The following is a 20,849-nucleotide window of genomic DNA, read 5'->3' as shown; positions in this document are numbered from 1 at the left end:
CGAGATTCAATACATCGTCCTCCAGCCGACTGGTCTCCATGGGTCTACTGCTACTTCGGTCACTTTATGATCGTTCTCCTGTTAGTCCAGATATTCGAATCCGACGCAACACGGACTGCTAATTGTATCGTTCAGAGCCTCGTAATGAAGATGGAACACTCAAATTGCGTCGAGATTCAATACATCGTCCTCCAGCCGACTTCTCACCAACAGGATATTGTTGCCTCGGGCTCCAATTGGTCCGTCTCCTGTGGGTCTAGATTTTCGAATGCGACGCAAATCTGATAGTTAATTGTAACGTTCAGGGCCTCCTGATGACGGTGGGACACCCAAATTGCGTCGAGATTCAATACATCATCCTCCAGCCGACTTGTCTCCTAGGGGATATTGTTATCTCGGGCACAATTTAGTCCGTCTCCTGTGAGTCTAGAATTTCGAATCCGGCGCAAAACTGATAGTTAATTGTAATATTGAGGGTCTCCAAATGACTGAAATTGCGTCTAGATTCAATACATCGTCCTTCAGCCGACTTGTCTCCAGGGGCCCATTGCTGGTTCGGGCACCTTATGGTCGTTCTCCTGTGAGTCTACATTTTTGATTCCGACACATAACTGATAGTTAATTTAACGTTCAGGCCCTCCTAATGACGATGGAACACTCAAATTGCGTCGAGATTCAATACATCGTCCTCCAGCCGACTTGTCTCCATGGGTCTACTGCTACCTCGGTCACTTTATGATCGTTCTCCTGTGAGTCCACATATTCGAATCCGACGCAAAACGGAATGGTAATTGTAACGTTCAGAGCCTCCTAATGAAGATGGAACACTCAAATTGCGTCGAGATTCAATACATCGACCTCCAGCCGATTTGTCTCCAACAGGTTATTGCTGCCTCGGGCACCATGTGGTCCGTCTCATGTGAGTCTACATTTTCGAATCCGACGCGAAACTGATAGTTAATTGTTACGTTCATGGCCTCCTAATGACGATGGAACACTCAAATTGCGTCGAGATTCAATACATCGTCCTTCGGCCGACTTGCCTCCACGGGTCCATTGCTGGTTCGGGCACCTTAAGGTCGTTCTCCTGTGAGTCTACATTTTCGATTCCGACACATAACTGATAGTTAATTGTAACGTTCAGGCCCTCCTAATGACGATGGAATACTCAAATTGCGTCGAGATTCAATACATCGTCCTCCAGCAGACTGGTCTCCATGGGTCTACTGCTACTTCGGTCACTTTATGATCGTTCTCCTGTGAGTCCAGATATTCGAATCCGACGCAAAACGGACTGCTAATTGTAACGTTCAGAGCCTCCTAATGTAGATGGAACACTCAAATTGCGTCGAGATTCAATACATCGTCCTCCAGCCGACTTGTCTCCAACAGGATATTGCTGCCTCGGGCACCATGTGGTCCGTCTCCTGTGAGTCTAGATTTTCGAATCCGCCGCAAATCTGATAGTTAATTGTAACGTTCAGGGCCTCCTGATGACGATGGAACACCAAAATTGCGTCGAGATTGAGTACATCGTCCTCCAGCCGACTTGTCTCCTAGGGGATATTGTTATCTCGATCACAATTTAGTACGTCTCCTGTGAGTCTAGAATTTCGAATCCGACGCAAAACTGATAGCTATTTGTAATATTCAGGGTCTCCTAATGACTGAAATTGCGTCTAGATTCAATACATCGTACTTCAGCCGACTTGTCTCCAGGGGTCCATAGCTGGTTCGGGCACCTTATTGTCGTCCTCCTGTGAGTCTACATTTTCGATTCCGACACATAACTGATAGTTAATTGTAACGTTCAGGCCCTCCTAATGACGATGGAACACTCAAATTGCGTCGGGTCACTTTATGATCGTTGTATGTATTGAATCTCGACGCAATTTGAGTGTTTCATCGTCATTATGAGGCCCTGAACATTATAATTAACTATCAGTTTGCGTCGGATTCGAAAATCTAGACGTACAGGGGAACGACAACAAGGTGTCCGAGGCAGCAACAGACCCTTGGAGACAAATCGGCTGAATGTCGATGTATTGAATTTCGACCCAATTTGAGTGTTCCATCGTCATTAGGAGGCCCTGAACGTTACAATTCACTATCAATTTTACGTCGGATTCGAAAACGTAAAATCACCGGAGACGGACCATGTGGTGCCAGAGGCAGCGATATCCCCTTGGAGACAAGTCGGCTGGAGGACGATGTATTGAATCTCGACGCAATTTGAGTGTTCCATCGTCATTAGGAGGCCCTGGACTTTACAATTAACTATCAGTTATTAGTCGGATTCGAAAATCTAGACTCACAGGATAACGAGCACAAGGTGCCCGAGGCAGCAATAGACCCTTGGAGACAAGTCGGCTGGAGGTCGATGTATTGAATCTCGACGCAATTTGAGTGTTCCATCCTCATTTGGAGGCCCTGAACGTTACAATTAACTATCTCTTTTGCTTCGGATTCGAAAATCTAGACTCTCAGGAGAACGACAATAAGGTGCCCGAGGCAGCAATAGACCCTTGGAGACAAGTCGGCTCGAGGCTGATGTATTGAATCTCTACGCAATTAGAGTGTTCCATCGTCATTAGGAGGCCCTGAACGTTACAATTAACTATCACTTTCGCGTCGGAGTCGAAAATTTAGACTCACAGGAGACAGACTACAAGGAGCCCGATGCAGCAATATCCCGTTGGAGACAAGTTGTCTGGAGGACGATGTATTGAATCTCGACGCAATTTGAGTGTTCCATCGTCATTAGAAAGCACTGAGCGTTACAATTAACAATCATTTTCGCGTCGGATTTGAAAATCTAGATTCACAGGAAAGCGACTATCTGGAGCCCGAGGTAGCAATATCCCCATGGAGACAAGTCGGCTGGAGGACGATGTATTGAATCTCGACGCAGTTTGAGTGTTCCATCGTCATTAGGAGGCCCTGAACGTTACAATTAACTATCAGTTTCGCATCGGATTCGAAAATTCAGACTCACAGGAGACGGACCACATGGAGCGCGAGGCACCAATATACCCTTGTAGACAAGTCGGCTGGAGGCCGATGTATCTACTCTCGACACTATTTGAGTGTTTTATCGTCATTAGGAAGCCCTGAGCGTTACAATTAACTATCAGTTTCGCGTCGGATACGAAAATCTAGACTCACAGGAGACGGACCATTTGGTGCCCGAGGCAACATTATCGGCTTGGAGGCAAGTCGGCAGGAGGACGATGTATTGAATCTTGACGCAAATTTAGTGTTCCATCTTCATTAGGAGGCTCTGAGAGTTACAATTATCCATCAGTTATGCGTCGGATTCGAAAATCTAGATTCACAATAGAACGACAACAAGGTGCCCGAGGCAACAATAGACCCTTGAAGACAAGTCGGCTGGAGGCCGATGTATTGAATATCGACGCAATTTGAGTGTTCCATCGTCATTAGGAGGCCCTGAACGTTACAATTCACTATCAGTTTTGCGTCGGATTCGAAAACGTAAAATCACCGGAGACGGACCATGTGGTGCCAGAGGCAGCGATATCCCCTTGGAGACAAGTCGGCTGGAGGACGATGTATTGAATCTCGACGCAATTTGAGTGTTCCATCGTAATTAGGAGGCCCTGGACTTTACAATTAACTAGCAGTTACTTGTCGGATTCGAAAATCTAGACTCACAGGAGAACGACTACAAGGTGCCCGAGGCAGAAATAGACCCTTGGAGACAAGTCGGCTGGAGGTCGATGTATTGAATCTCGACGCAATTTGAGTGTTCCATCGTCATTAGGAGGTCCAGAACGTTACAATTAACTATCAGTCTCGCGTCGGAGTCGAAAATCTAGACTCACAGGAGACGGACCACATGGAGCCCGAGGCAGCAACATCCCCTTGTAGACAAGTCGGCTGGAGTTCGATGTATTGACTCTCGACGCAATTTGAGTGTTCCATCGTCGTTATTAGGCCCTGAACGTTACAATTAACTATCTGTTTTGCGTCGGATTCGAAAATCTAGACTCACAGGAGAACGACCATAACGTGCCCGAGGCAGCAATAGACCCTTGAAGACAAGTCGGCTCGAGGCCGATGTATTGAATCTCGACGCAATTTGAGTGTTCCATCGTCATTTGGAGGCCCTGAACGTTACAAATAACTATTAGATTTGCGTCGGATTCGAAAATTTAGACTCACAGGAGAACGACCATCAGGTGTCCGAGGCAGCAATAGACTCTTGGAGACAAGTCGGCTGAAGGACGATGTATTGAATCTCAACGCTATTTGAGTGTTCCATCGTCATTAGGAGGCGCTGAACGTTACAATTGACTATCACATTCGCGTCGGATTCAAAAATTTAGACTCACTGGAGACGGACCATATGGTGCCCGAGACAGCAATATCCCCTTGGGGACAAGTTGGCTGGAGGACGATGTATTGAATCTCGACGCAATTTGAGCGTTCCATCGTCATTAGGAGGCCCTGAACTTTACAATTAACTATCAGTTATTTGTAGGATTCGAAAATCTAGACTCACAGGAGAACGACCACAAGGTGCCCGAGGCAGCAATAGACATTTGGAGACAAGTCGTCTGTAGGCCGATGTATTGAATCTCGACGCAATTTGAGTGTTCCATCGTCATTAGGAGGTCCTGAACGTTGCAATTAACTATCAGTTATGCGTCGGATTCGAAAATCTAGACTCACAGGAGATCGACCACAAGGTGCCCGAAGCAGCAATCTACCCTTGGAGACATTCGGGTGGAGGCCGATGTATTGAATCTCGACGCAATTTGAGTGTTCCATCGTCATTAGGAGGCCCTGATCGTTACAATTAACTATCAATTTCGCGTCGGAGACGAAAATCTAGACTCACAGGAGACGGACTACAAGGAGCCCGAGGCAGCAATATCCCGTTGGAGACAAGTCGTCTGGAGGACGATGTATTGAATCTCGACGCAATTTGAGTGTTCCATCCTCATTAGGAAGCCCTGAGCGTTACTATTAACAATCAATTTCGCGTCAGATTCGAAAATCTAGACTCACAGGAGAACGACCATATGGAGCCCGAGGCAGCATTATCCCCATGGAGACAAGTCGGTTGGAGGCCGATGTATTGACTCTCGACACAATTTGAGTGTTCCATCGTCATTAGGAAGCCCTGAACGTTACAATTAACAATCAGTTTCGCATCGGATACGAAAATCTAGACTCACAGAAGACGGAGCATATGGTGCCCGAGGCAGCATTATCCCCTTGGAGAAAAGTCGACTGGAGGACGATGTATTGAATCTTGACGCAATTTGAGTGTTCTATCTTTATTAGGAGGCTCTGAGCGTTACAATTAACTATCAGTTATGCGTCGGATTCGAAAATCTAGACTCGCAGGAGAACGAACATAAAGTGCCCGAGGCAGCAATAGACCCTTGAAGAAAAGTCGGCTGGAGGACGATGTATTGAATCTCGACGCAATATGAGCGTTCCATCGTCATTAGGAGGTCCGGAACGTTACAATTAACTATCAGTTTCGCGTCGGAGTGGAAAATCTAGACTCACAGGAGTCGGATCACATGGAGCCCGAGGCAGCAACATCCCCTTGTAGACAAGTCGGCTGGAGTTCGATGTATTGACTCTCGACGCAATTTGAGTGTTCCATCGTCATTAGGAGGTCCAGAACGTTACAATTAACTATCAGTTTCGCGTCGGAGTTGAAACTCTAGACTCACAGGAGACGGACCACATGGAGCCCGAGGCAGCAACATCCCCTTGTAGACAAGTCGGCTGGAGTTCGATGTATTGACTCTCGACGCAATTTGAGTGTTCCATCGTCATTAGGAGGCCCTGAACGTTACAATTAACTATCTGTTTTGCGTCGGATTCGAAAATCTAGACTCACAGGAGAACGACCATAAGGTGCCCGAGGCAGCAATAGACCCTTGGAGACAAGTCGGCTCGAAGCCGATGTATTGAGTCTCGACGCAATTTGAGAGTTATATCGTCATTTGGAGGCCCTGAACGTTACAATTAACTATCAGATTTGCGTGGGATTCGAAAATTTAGACTCACAGGAGAACGACCATAAGGTGTCCGAGGCAGCAATAGACTCTTGGAGGCAAGTCGGCTGAAGGACGATGTATTGAATCTCAACGCTATTTCAGTGTTCCATCGTCATTAGGAGGCCCTGAACGTTAGAATTGACTATCACATTGGCGTCGGATTCGAAAATCTAGACTCACAGGAGACGGACCATATAATGCCCGAGACAGCAATATCCCCTTGGAGACAAGTTGGCTGGAGGACGATGTATTGAATCTCGACGCAATTTGAGCGTTCCATCGTCATTAGGAGGCCCTGAACTTTACAATTAACTATCAGTTATCTGTAGGATTCGAAAATCTAGACTCACAGGAGAACGACCACAAGGTGCCCGAGGCAGCAATAGACATTAGGAGACAAGTCGTCTGTAGGCCGATGTATCGAATCTCGACGCAATTTGAGTGTTCCATCGTCATTAGGAGGCGGTGAACGATACAATTAACTATGATTTTTAAGTCGGATTCGAAAATCAAGACTCACAGGAGACGGACCATATGGTGCCCGAGGCAGCAATATCCCCTTGGAGACAATTAGGAAGCCGTGAACGTTACAATTAACTATCAGTTTCGCGTCGGATACGAAAATCTAGACTCACAGGAGACGGACCTTATGGTGCCCGAGGCAGCATTATCCCCTTGGAGACAAGTCGACTGGAGGACGATGTATTGAATCTTGACGCAATTTGAGTGTTCCATCTTTATTAGGAGTTTCGAAGCGTTACAATTAACTATCAGTTATGCATCGAATTCGAAAATCTAGACACACAGGAGAACGATCATAAAGTGCCCGAGGCAGCAATAGACCCTTGTAGACAAGTCGGCTGGAGGACGATGTATTGAATCTCAACGCTGTTTGAGTGTTCCATCGTCATTAGGAGGCCCTGAACTTTACAATTAACTATCAGTTATGTGTCGGATTCGAAAATCTAGACTCACAGGAGATCGCCCATAAGGTGCCCGAGGCAGCAATAGACCCTTGGTGACAAATCGGCTGAATGTCGATGTATTGAATTTCGATGCAATTTGAGTGTTCCATCGTCATTAGGAAGCCCTGAACGTTACAATTAACTATCAGTTTCGCGTCGGATACGAAAATCTTGACTCACAGGAGACGGACCCTATGGTGCTCGAGGCAGCACTATCCCCTTGGAGACAAGTCGACTGGAAGACGATGTATTGAATCTTGACGCAATTTGAGTGTTCCATCTTTATTAGGAGGCTCGAAGCGTTACAATTAACTATCAGTTATGCGTCGAATTCGAAAATCTAGACTCACAGGAGAACGATCATAAAGTGCCCGAGGCAGCAATATCCCCATGGAGACAAGTCGGCTGGAGAACGATGTATTGAATCTCGACGAAATTTGAGTGTTCCATCGTAATTAGGAGTCCCTGAACGTTACAATTAACTATCAGGTTCGCGTCGGATTCGAAAATCTAGGGTCACAGGAGAAGGACCATATGATGCCCGAGGCAGCAATATCCCGTTGGAGACAAGTCGGCTGGAGGACGATGTATTGAATCTCGACGCAATTTGTGTATTCCATCGTCATTAGAAGGCGGTGAATTAACTATCAGTTATGCGTCGGACTCGAAAATCTAGAATTACAGGAGAACGACCATAAGGTACCCGAGGTAGCAACAGACCCTTGGAGACTAGTCGGCTGGAGGCCGATGTATCGAATCTCGACGCAATTTGAGTGTTCCATCGACATTAGGAGGCTGTGAACGTTACAATTAACTATCATTTTTAAGTCGGATTTGAAAATCTAGACTCACAGGAGACGGACCATATGGTGCCCGAGGCAGCAATATCCCCTTGGAGACATGTCGGCTGAAGGGCCGATGTATTGAATCTCGACGCAATGTGAGTGTTCCATCTCCATTAGGAGGCCCTGAACGTTACAATTAACTATCAGTTTCGCGTCGGATTCTAAAATCTAGACTTACAGGGGAACGACAATGAGGTGCCCGAGGCAGCAATAGGCCCTTGGAGACAAATCGGCTGAATGTCGTTGTATTGAATTTCGACGCAATTTGAGTGTTCCATCGTCATTAGGAAGCCCTGACCGTTACAATTAACTATCAGTTTCGATTCGGATTCGTAAATCTAGACTCACAGGAGAATGACCATAAGGTGCCCCAGGCAGCAATAGACCCTTGGAGACATTCGGCTGGAGGCCGATGTATTGAATCTCGACGCAATTTGAGTGTTCCATCGTCATTAGGAGGCCCTGATCGTTACAATTAACTATCAATTTCGCGTCGGAGTCGAAAATCTAGACTCACAGGAGACGGACTACAAGGAGCCCGAGGCAGCAATATCCCGTTGGAGACAAGTCGTCTGGAGGACGATGTATTGAATCTCGACGCAATTTGAGTGTTACATCGTCATTAGGAAGCCCTGAGCGTTACAATTAACAATCAATTTCGCGTCGGATTCGAAAATCTAGACTCACAGGAGAACGACCATATGGAGCCCGAGGCAGCAATATCCCCATGGAGACAAGTCGGCTGGAGGACGAAGTATTGAATCTCGACGCAGTTTGAGTGTTCCATTGTCATTAGGAGGCCCTGAACGTTACAATTGACTATCAGTTTCGCATCGGATTCGAAAATTTAGACTCACAGGAGACGGACCACATGGAGCCCGAGGCACCAATATACCCTTGTAGACAAGTCGGCTGGAGGCCGATGTATTGACTCTCGACACAATTTGAGTGTTCCATCGTCATTAGGAAGCCCTGATCGTTACAATTAACTATCAGTTTCGCGTCGGATACGAAAATCTAGACTCACAGGAGACGGACCCTATGGTTCCCGAGGCAGCATTATCCCCTTGGAGAAAAGTCGACTGGAGGACGATGTATTCAATCTTGACGCAATTTGAGTGTTCCATCTTTATTAGGAGGCTCTGAGCGTTACAATTAACTATCAGTTATGCGTCGGATTCGAAAATCTAGACTCACAGGAGAACGAACATAAAGTGCCCGAGGCAGCAATAGACCCTTGAAGACAAGTCGGCTAGAGGACGATGTATTGAATCTCGACGCAATAGATTAGATTAGATTAGATTTACTTTCATTCCAATTGATCCGTAGTGAGGAGGTCCTCCAGGATGTGGAACATGTCAGAAAAACAACACTACATGACAAATATTTAAACTAAAACAAATAAGCTAATGTACCATTCCACAGGTCCCAAGTGGAATGATCGTCATTTTTTAATGAACACTAAGAGTCATTTTACAAATACTATTGCACTGAATTTAAAATAAAAAAGTTTTATATTTATTTATAAGGTAAGAAACATGTAATACAACTACTGTAATACTTATTTACAATGAACACATTACTGCACTGAAATGGTGCAGAAGTTAGATTATACTTACACACACACACACACACACACACAAATTTTCAGTGAACACATTACTGCACTGAAATTGTGCAGAAGTTATGTTGTACTTATATACAAATCAGTTGGTTTTCCTCAGAAATTCATCAATGGAGTAGAAGGAGTTGGCCACCAATAAATCCTTTAGGCTTCTCTTAAACTGAATTTCATTGGTTGTTAAGCTTTTTATGGCTGCTGGAAAGTTATTGAAAATGTGTGTTCCTGAATAATGCACACCTTTTTGTACAAGACTAAGTGACTTTAAATCCTTGTGAAGATTATTCTTATTTCTAGTATTGATTCCATGAATTGAGCTGTTGGTTTGAAAAAGTGATATATTTTTAATGACAAATTTCATTAAGGAATAAATATATTGGGAAGCTGTAGTTAGTATCCCTAGTTCCCTAAACAGGCTTCTGCAGGATGTTCTTGAGTTCACACCACATATAATTCTTACTGCACGTTTTTGTGCCCGGAAAACTTTAGCTTGGCTTGATGAATTACCCCAGAAAATAATCCCATATGACATTATGGAATGAAAGTAAGCATAGTATGCCAGCTTTTTCATTTTTATATCCCCTATGTCTGACAAAATTCGCATTGCAAACAGAGATTTGTTAAGACGCTTCAGCAGTTCTGTGGTGTGCTCCTCCCAGTTGAATTTATTATCAAGCTGTAATCCCAAGAATTTAACACCGTCCACTTCTTCTATCTTCTTGTCATCATATGTTAGACATATACTCTTGGGACACCCCTTACAAGTTCTGAACTGCATGTAGTGTGTTTTTTCAAAGTTTAGTGACAAAGAATTGGCTAGGAACCAGTGATTAATGTCTACAAATATTTTATTGGCTGATCTTTCTAAGACTACACTTGATTTGCTATTTATTGCAATGTTTGTATCATCAGCAAACAAAACAAACTTGGCATCTGGTAATGTTACTGATGAAAGGTCATTGATATACACAAGGAAAAGTAAGGGCCCCAAAATGGAACCTTGTGGGACCCCACATGTAATTAGTTCCCAGTTGGATGATGCCTGATAGCTTGATACATGTCTCTTTCCTAATAACACCCTTTGTTTCCTGCCAGAGATATAAGATTTGAACCATTTTGCAGCATTTCCTGTTACACTATAATATTCTAGTTTACTTAAAAGGATATTGTGATTTACACAGTCAAATGCCTTTGACAGATCACAAAATATACCAGTTGCCTGCAATTTTTTGTCTAATGAATTAAGTACATTTTCACTGTATGTGTAGATAGCCTTCTCAATATCAGAACCTTTTAGAAATCCAAACTGTGACTTTGACAGTATGTTATTTGAGATAAGATGGTTATAAAGACGACTGTACATTACTTTTTCGAAAATTTTTGAGAATGCTGGCAACAGTGAAATTGGACGGAAATTTGATGCTATTTCTTTATCTCCCTTCTTAAACAGTGGCTTAACTTCAGCATATTTCAGCCATTCGGGAAATATTCCACTGATAAACGACTGGTTACACAGATAGCTTAATATGTTACTTAGCTCAGAATCACATTCTTTAATTAACTTTGTTGATATTTCATCATACCCACTAGATGTTTTTGATTTTAAAGATTTTATGATGGACATTATTTCTGTTGGGGTAGTGAGGGTCAAATTCATATTATGGAAGTTACTTGAAATGTCTGGTCTAAGGTAATCCATAGCAGCATCTACCGAACCTGACAACCCCATCTTTTCAGTAACAGTTATAAAATGTTTGTTAAAAAGTTCTGCAACACTATACACATCTGTCACCAATGCATCATTTACTCTTAATGCTATTTGTTCCTCTTCATGTCTGGTTCTACCGGTCTCCTCCTTCACTATATCCCATATTGTCTTTATTTTGTTATCTGATATGACTATCTTTTCCTTGTAATATATTTGCTTTGACATCCGTATTACAGTCTTTAATATTTTGCAGTATTTCTTATAATGTGCTATAGCATCAACATTGGAAATGTTTCGGATTGACAGATACAGTTTTCTTTTTGTTTTACAAGATACCCCTATTCCTCGAGTAATCCATGGCTTCTTTGTAGACTTTGCTCTAACCTTGGTAAGTTTTGGGGGAAAGCAGTGTTCAAATAAGGTAAGCACTTTATTAGCAAAAATGTTACATTTTTCATTCATGCCATGAGCACAGTAAACATCAGTCCAGTGAATGTCTCTGAGGAGTGTCCTAAAATAATCAATTTTTGGCTTACTGATTACCCTCTTGAGCTCAGATTTAACAGATTTTATATCCTGTTCAGTATTAACATTTAACAGAAGGAACTGCATGTCATGGTCTGAGAGGCCATTGACTATTGGTTTTGTAATATAATTTTGTTCATTTGACTTTTCTATAAAGATATTATCAATGGCTGTTTGTGAGCAAGTGGTTATCCTAGTGGGGAACTTTACTGTGGGAATTAAGTTGAATGATAGTGTTACTAACTCAAATAGGTTCTTATTGGGAGAGTCTTTAAGGAAATCTACATTGAAATCACCAGCAACCACTATTTCTTTGTTTTTGGTTGTTAAATGGGCCAGTACAGCTTCAAGGTGGTTTACAAACAGATTAAAGTTACCTGCAGGTGCTCGATATACACTTAATATTATGAAAGATTTTTTGTGAAAATCTAATTCTGTTGCACATGCTTCCATATGCTGTTCTAGGCAAAATTTATGAATGTCTATGTTCTTAAATTTATGACAGTTCCTGATGAATGTGGCAACTCCTCCTTTCTCCATTTCTGATCTACAATAGTGAGATACTAACCTAAACCCTGTAACACTTAAAAGTTCTATACCAGTGGTCACATGATGTTCAGAGAGGCAGATTATGTCAGCTGGGTTTGAAGACTCTAATTCATCTATGCAGATATGAGCGTTCCATCGTCATTAGGAGGTCCAGAACGTTACAATTAACTATCAGTTTCGCGTCGGAGTCGAAAATCTAGACTCACAGGAGTCGGACCACATGGAGCCCGAGGCAGCAACATCCCCTTGTAGACAAGTCGGCTGGAGTTCGATGTATTGACTCTCGACGCAATTTGAGTGTTCCATCGTCATTAGGAGGTCCAGAAAGTTACAATTAACTATCAGTTTCGCGTCGGAGTCGAAAATCTAGACTCACAGGAGACGGACCACATGGAGCCCGAGGCAGCAACATCCCCTTGTAGACAAGTCGGCTGGAGTCTGATGTACTGACTCTCGACGCAATTTGGGTGTTCCATCGTCATTAGGAGGCCCTGAACGTTACAATTAACTATCTGTTTTGCGTCGGATTCGAAAATTTAGACTCACAGGAGACGGACCATATGGTGCCCGAGACAGCAATATCCCCTTGTAGACAAGTTGGCTGTAGAACGATGTATTGAATCTCGACGCAATTTGAGCGTTCCATCGTCATTAGGAGGCCCTGAACGTTACAATTAACTATCAATTTCCGGTCGGAGTCGAAAATCTAGACTCACAGGAGACGGACCACATGGTGCCCGAGGCAGCATTATCCCCTTGGAGACAAGTCGACTGGAGGACGATGTATTGAATCTTGACTCAATTTGAGTGTTCCATCTTTATTAGGAGGCTCGAAGCGTTACAATTAACTATCAGTTATACGTCGAATTCGAAAATCTAGACTCACAGGAGAACGATCATAAAGTGCCCGAGGCAGCAATAGACCCTTGTAGACAAGTCGGCTGGAGGACGATGCATTGTATCTCAACGCTATTTGAGTGTTCCATCGTCATTAGGAGGCCCTGAACGTTACAATTGACTATCACATAGGCGTCGGATTCGAAAATCTAGACTCACAGGAGAACGACCACAAGGTGCCCGAGGCAGCAATAGACATCTGAAGACAAGTCGGCTGGAGGACGATGTATTGAATCTCGACGAAATTTGAGTGTTCCATCGTAATTAGGAGGCCCTGAACGTTACAATTAACTATCAGTTTCGCATCGGATACGAAAATCTAGAGTCACAGGAGAAGGACCATATGATGCCCGAGGCAGCAATATCCCGTTGGAGACAAGTCGGCTGGAGGACGATGTATTGAATCTCGACGCAATTTAAGTGTTCCATCGTCATTAGAAGGCGGTGACTTAACTATCAGTTATGCGTCGGACTCGAAAATCTAGATTCACAGGAGAACGACCATAAGGTGCCCGAGGTAGCAACTGACCCTTGGAGACTAGTCGGCTGGAGGCCGATGTATTGAATCTAGACGCAATTTGAGTGTTCCATCGTCATTAGGAGGCCCTGAACGTTACAATTAACTAACATTTTTGCGTCGGATTCTTAAATCTAGACTCACAGGAGAACGACCATAAGGTGCCCGATGCAGCAATAGACCAGTGGAGGAAAGTCGGCTGGAGGCCGATGTATTGACTCTCGACGCAATTTGAGTGTTCCATCGTCATTAGGAGGCTGTGAACGTTACAATTAACTATCATTTTTAAGTCGGATTTGAAAATCTAGACTCACAGGAGACGGACCATATGGTGCCCGAGGCGGCATTATCCCCTTGGAGACAAGTCGACTGGAGGACGATGTATTGAATCTTGACGCAATTTGAGTGTTCCATCTTCTTTAGGAGGCTCTGAGCGTTACAATTAACTATCAGTTGTGCGTCGGATTCGAAAATCTAGACTCACAGAAGAACGAACATAAGGTGCCCGAGGCAGCAATAGACCCTTGAAGACTAGTCGGCTGGAGGACGATGTATTGAATATGGACGCAATTTTAGCGTTCCATCGCCGTTAGGAGGCCCTGAACTTAACAATTAACTATCAGTTATGCGTGGATTCGAAAATCTGGACTCACAGGAGAACGACCACAAGGTGCCCGAGGCAGCAATAGACATTTGGAGACAAGTCGGCTGTAGGCCAATGTTTTGAATCTCGACGCAATTTGAGTGTTCCATCGTCATTAGGAGGCACTGAACGTTGCAATTAACTATCAGTTATGCGTCGGATTCGAAAATCTAGACTCACAGGAGAACGAACATAAGGTGCCCGAGGCAGCAATAGACCCTTGAAGACAAGTCGGCTGGAGGACGATGTATTGAATCTCGACGCAATTTGAGCGTTCCATCGTCATTAGGAGGCCCTGAACTTAACAATTAACTATCAGTTATGTGTAGGATTCGAAAATCTAGACTCACAGGAGAACGACCACAAGGTGCCCGAGGCAGCAATAGATTCTTGGAGACAAGTCGGCTGGAGGCCGATGTATTGAATCTCGACGCAATTAAGACGTCAATTGGAGGCCCTGAACGTTACAATTAACTATCAATTTCGCGTCGGAGTCGATAATCTAGACTCACAGGAGACGGACCACATGGAGCCCGAGGCAGCAATATCCCGTTCGAGACAAGTCGTCTGGCGGACGATGTATTGTATCTGGACGGAATTTGAGTGTTCCATCGTCATTCGAAAGCCCTGAGCGTTACAATTAACAATCGATTTCGGGTCGGTTTCGAAAATCTAGACTCACAGGAGTGCGACCATATGGAGCCCGAGGCAGCAATATCCCCATGGCGACAAGTCGGCTGGAGGACGATGTATTGATTCTGGACGAAATTGAAGTGTTCCTTCGTCATTAGGAGGCCCTGAACGTAACAATTAACTTTCAGTTTCGCGTCGGATTCGAAAATGTAGTGTCACAGGAGAAGGACCATATGGTGCCCGAGGCAGCAATATCCCGTTGGAGACAAGTCGGCTGGAGGACGATGTATTGAATCTCGACGCAATGTGAGTGTTCCATCGTCATTAGGAGGCGCTGAAAGTTACATTTAACTATCAGTTATGCGTGGGTTTCGAAAATCTAGATTCACAGGAGCACGACCATAAGGTGCCCGAGGTCGCAACAGACCCTTGGAGACAAGTCGGCTGGAGGTCGATGTATTGAATTTCGGCGCAATTTGAGTGTTCCATCGTCATTAGGAGGCCCTTACTGTTTCAATTAACTATCATTTTTGCGTCTGATTCGAAAATCTAGACACACAGGAGAACGACAATAAGGTGCCCGAAGCAGCAATAGACCCTTGGAGGCAAGTCGGCTGGAGGACGATGTATTACCTCGACGCAATTTGAGTGTTCCATCGTCATTTGGAGGCCCTGAACGTTATAATTAACAATCATTTTTGCGTCGAATTAGAAAATCTAGACTCACAGGAGAACGACCATAAGGTCCCCGAGGCAGCAATAGACCCTTGGTGACAAATCGGCTGAATGACGGTGTATTGAATCTCGACGGAATTTTAGTGTTCCATCGTCATTAGGAGGCCCTGAACGTTACAATTAACAATCAATTTCGCGTCGGATTCGAAAATCTAGACTCACAGGAGAACGACCATATGGAGCCCGAGGCAGCAATATCCCCATGGAGACAAGTCGGCTGGAGGACGAAGTATTGAATCTCGACGCAGTTTGAGTGTTCCATTGTCATTAGGAGGCCCTGAACGTTACAATTGACTATCAGTTTCGCATCGGATTCGAAAATCTAGACTCACAGGAGACGGACCCTATGGTTCCCGAGGCAGCATTATCCCCTTGGAGAAAAGTCGACTGGAGGACGATGTATTCAATCTTGACGCAATTTGAGTGTTCCATCTTTATTAGGAGGCTCTGAGCGTTACAATTAACTATCAGTTATGCGTCGGATTCGAAAATCTAGACTCACAGGAGAACGAACATAAAGTGCCCGAGGCAGCAATAGACCCTTGAAGACAAGTCGGCTAGAGGACGATGTATTGAATCTCGACGCAATATGAGCGTTCCATCGTCATTAGGAGGTCCAGAACGTTACAATTAACTATCAGTTTCGCGTCGGAGTCGAAAATCTAGACTCACAGGAGTCGGACCACATGGAGCCCGAGGCAGCAACATCCCCTTGTAGACAAGTCGGCTGGAGTTCGATGTATTGACTCTCGACGCAATTTGAGTGTTCCATCGTCATTAGGAGGTCCAGAAAGTTACAATTAACTATCAGTTTCGCGTCGGAGTCGAAAATCTAGACTCACTGGAGACGGACCACATGGAGCCCGAGGCAGCAACATCCCCTTGTAGACAAGTCGGCTGGAGTCTGATGTATTGACTCTCGACGCAATTTGGGTGTTCCATCGTCATTAGGAGGCCCTGAACGTTACAATTAACTATCTGTTTTGCGTCGGATTCGAAAATTTAGACTCACAGGAGACGGACCATATGGTGCCCGAGACAGCAATATCCCCTTGTAGACAAGTTGGCTGGAGAACGATGTATTGAATCTCGACGCAATTTGAGCGTTCCATCGTCATTAGGAGGCCCTGAACGTTACAATTAACTATCAATTTCCGGTCGGAGTCGAAAATCTAGACTCACAGGAGACGGACCACATGGTGCCCGAGGCAGCATTATCCCCTTGGAGACAAGTCGACTGGAGGACTATGTATTGAATCTTGACTCAATTTGAGTGTTCCATCTTTATTAGGAGGCTCGAAGCGTTACAATTAACTATCAGTTATACGTCGAATTCGAAAATCTAGACTCACAGGAGAACGATCATAAAGTGCCCGAGGCAGCAATAGACCCTTGTAGACAAGTCGGCTGGAGGACGATGCATTGTATCTCAACGCTATTTGAGTGTTCCATCGTCATTAGGAGGCCCTGAACGTTACAATTGACTATCACATAGGCGTCGGATTCGAAAATCTAGACTCACAGGAGAACGACCACAAGGTGCCCGAGGCAGCAATAGACATCTGAAGACAAGTCGGCTGGAGGACGATGTATTGAATCTCGACGAAATTTGAGTGTTCCATCGTAATTAGGAGGCCCTGAACGTTACAATTAACTATCAGTTTCGCATCGGATACGAAAATCTAGAGTCACAGGAGAAGGACCATATGATGCCCGAGGCAGCAATATCCCGTTGGAGACAAGTCGGCTGGAGGACGATGTATTGAATCTCGACGCAATTTAAGTGTTCCATCGTCATTAGAAGGCGGTGACTTAACTATCAGTTATGCGTCGGACTCGAAAATCTAGATTCACAGGAGAACGACCATAAGGTGCCCGAGGTAGCAACTGACCCTTGGAGACTAGTCGGCTGGAGGCCGATGTATTGAATCTAGACGCAATTTGAGTGTTCCATCGTCATTAGGAGGCCCTTACTGTTTCAATTAACTATCATTTTTGCGTCTGATTCGAAAATCTAGACACACAGGAGAACGACAATAAGCTGCCCGAAGCAGCAATAGCCCCATGGAGGCAAGCCGGCTGGAGGACGATGTATTACCTCGACGCAATTTGAGTGTTCCATCGTCATTTGGAGGCCCTGAACGTTATAATTAACAATCATTTTTGCGTCGAATTAGAAAATCTAGACTCACAGGAGAACGACCATAAGGTCCCCGAGGCAGCAATAGACCCTTGGTGACAAATCGGCTGAATGACGGTGTATTGAATCTCGACGGAATTTGAGTGTTCCATCGTCATTAGGAGGCCCTGAACGTTACAATTGACTATCACATAGGCGTCGGATTCTTAAATCTAGACTCACAGGAGAACGACCATAAGGTGCCCGATGCAGCAATAGACCAGTGGAGGAAAGTCGGCTGGAGGCCGATGTATTGACTCTCGACGCAATTTGAGTGTTCCATCGTCATTAGGAGGCTGTGAACGTTACAATTAACTATCATTTTTAAGTCGGATTTGAAAATCTAGACTCACAGGAGACGGACCATATGGTGCCCGAGGCGGCATTATCCCCTTGGAGACAAGTCGACTGGAGGACGATGTATTGAATCTTGACGCAATTTGAGTGTTCCATCTTCTTTAGGAGGCTCTGAGCGTTACAATTAACTATCAGTTGTGCGTCGGATTCGAAAATCTAGACTCACAGGAGAACGAACATAAGGTGCCCGAGGCAGCAATAGACCCTTGAAGACAAGTCGGCTGGAGGACGATGTATTGAATCTCGACGCAATTTGAGCGTTCCATCGTCATTAGGAGGCCCTGAACTTAACAATTAACTATCAGTTATGTGTAGGATTCGAAAATCTAGACTCACAGGAGAACGACCACAAGGTGCCCGAGGCAGCAATAGATTCTTGGAGACAAGTCGGCTGGAGGCCGATGTATTGAATCTCGACGCAATTAGGACGTCAATTGGAGGCCCTGAACGTTACAATTAACTATCAATTTCGCGTCGGAGTCGATAATCCAGACTCACAGGAGACGGACCACATGGAGCCCGAGGCAGCAATATCCCGTTCGAGACAAGTCGTCTGGCTGACGATGTATTGAATCTCGACGGAATTTGAGTGTTCCATCGTCATTCGAAAGCCCTGAGCGTTACAATTAACAATCGATTTCGGGTCGGTTTCGAAAATCTAGACTCACAGGAGTGCGACCATATGGAGCCCGAGGCAGCAATATCCCGTTGGAGACAAGTCGGCTGGAGGACGATGTATTGAATCTCGACGCAATGTGAGTGTTCCATCGTCATTAGGAGGCGCTGAAAGTTACATTTAACTATCAGTTATGCGTGGGTTTCGAAAATCTAGATTCACAGGAGCACGACCATAAGGTGCCCGAGGTCGCAACAGACCCTTGGAGACAAGTCGGCTGGAGGTCGATGTATTGAATTTCGGCGCAATTTGAGTGTTCCATCGTCATTAGGAGGCCCTTACTGTTTCAATTAACTATCATTTTTGCGTCTGATTCGAAAATCTAGACACACAGGAGAACGACAATAAGGTGCCCGAAGCAGCAATAGCCCCTTGGAGGCAAGTCGGCTGGAGGACGATGTATTACCTCGACGCAATTTGAGTGTTCCATCGTCATTTGGAGGCCCTGAACGTTATAATTAACAATCATTTTTGCGTCGAATTAGAAAATCTAGACTCACAGGAGAACGACCATAAGGTCCCCGAGGCAGCAATAGACCCTTGGTGACAAATCGGCTGAATGACGGTGTATTGAATCTCGACGGAATTTGAGTGTTCCATCGTCATTAGGAGGCCCTGAACGTTACAATTCACTATCAGTTTTGCGTCGGATTTGATACCGTAGAATCACCGGAGACGGACCATGTGGTGCCCGAGGCAGCGATATCCCCTTGGAGACAAGTCGGCTGGAGGACGATGTTGTGAATCTCGACGCAATTAGAGTGTTCCATCGTAATTATGAGGCCCTGAACGTTACAATTAACTATCATTTTGCGTCGGATTCGAAAATCTAGACTCACAGGAGAACGACCATAAGGTGCCCGAGGCAGCAATAGACCCTTGAAGACAAGTCGGCTGGAGGACGATGTATTGAATCTCGACGCAATTTGAGCGTTCCATCGTCATTAGGAGGCCCTGAACTTAACAATTAACTACCAGTTATGTGTAGGATTCGAAAATCTAGACTCACAGGAGAACGACAACAAGGTGCCCGAGGCAGCAATAGACCCTTGGAGACAAGTCGGCTGAAGGGCGATGAATTGAATCTCGACGCAATTTGAGTGTTCCATCGTCATTAGGTGGCACTGAACGTTGCAATTAATTATCAGTTATGCGTCGGATTCGAAAATCTAGACTCACAGGAGTTCGACCATAAGGTGCCCGAGGCAGCAATAGACCCTTGGAGACAAGTCGGCTGGAGGCCGATGAATTGAATCTCGACGCAATTAGAGTGTTCCATCGTCATTAGGAGGCCCTGAACGTTACAATTGACTATCAATTTCGCGTCGGAGTCGAAAATCTAGACTCACAGGAGACGGACCACATGGAGCCCGAGGCAGCAACATCCCGTTGGAGACAAGTCGTCTGGAGGACGTTGTATTGAATCTCGACGCAATTTGAGTGTTCCATTGTCATTAGGAAGCCCTGAGCGTTACAATTAACAATCAATTTCGCGTCGGATTCGAAAATCTAGACTCACGGGAGAGCGACCATATGGAGCCCGAGGCAGCAATATACCCTTGTAGACAAGATGACTGGAGGCCGATATATTGACTCTCGACGCAATTTGAGTGTTCCATCGTCATTAGGAGGCGGTGAACGTTACAATTAACTAGCATTTTTAAGTCGGAAACGAAAATCTAGACTCACAGGAGACGGACCATATGCTGCCCGAGGCAGCAATATCCCCTAGGAGACAAGTCGGCTGGAGGCCTATGTATTGAATCTTAACGCAATTTGAGTGTTCCAACTTCATTAGGAGGCTCTTAGCGATACAATTAACCATCAGTTATGCGTCGGATTCGAAAATCTAGACTCACAGGAGAATGACCACAAGGTGCCAGAGGCAGCAATAGACCCTTGGAGACAAGTCGTCTGGAGGACGTTGTATTGAATCTCGACGCAATTTGAGTGTT

The sequence above is a fragment of the Schistocerca americana genome, chromosome 6 (assembly GCF_021461395.2).
Source record: "Schistocerca americana isolate TAMUIC-IGC-003095 chromosome 6, iqSchAmer2.1, whole genome shotgun sequence".
Classification (NCBI taxonomy): domain Eukaryota; kingdom Metazoa; phylum Arthropoda; class Insecta; order Orthoptera; family Acrididae; genus Schistocerca; species Schistocerca americana.
This window is presented reverse-complemented; position numbering follows the sequence as displayed.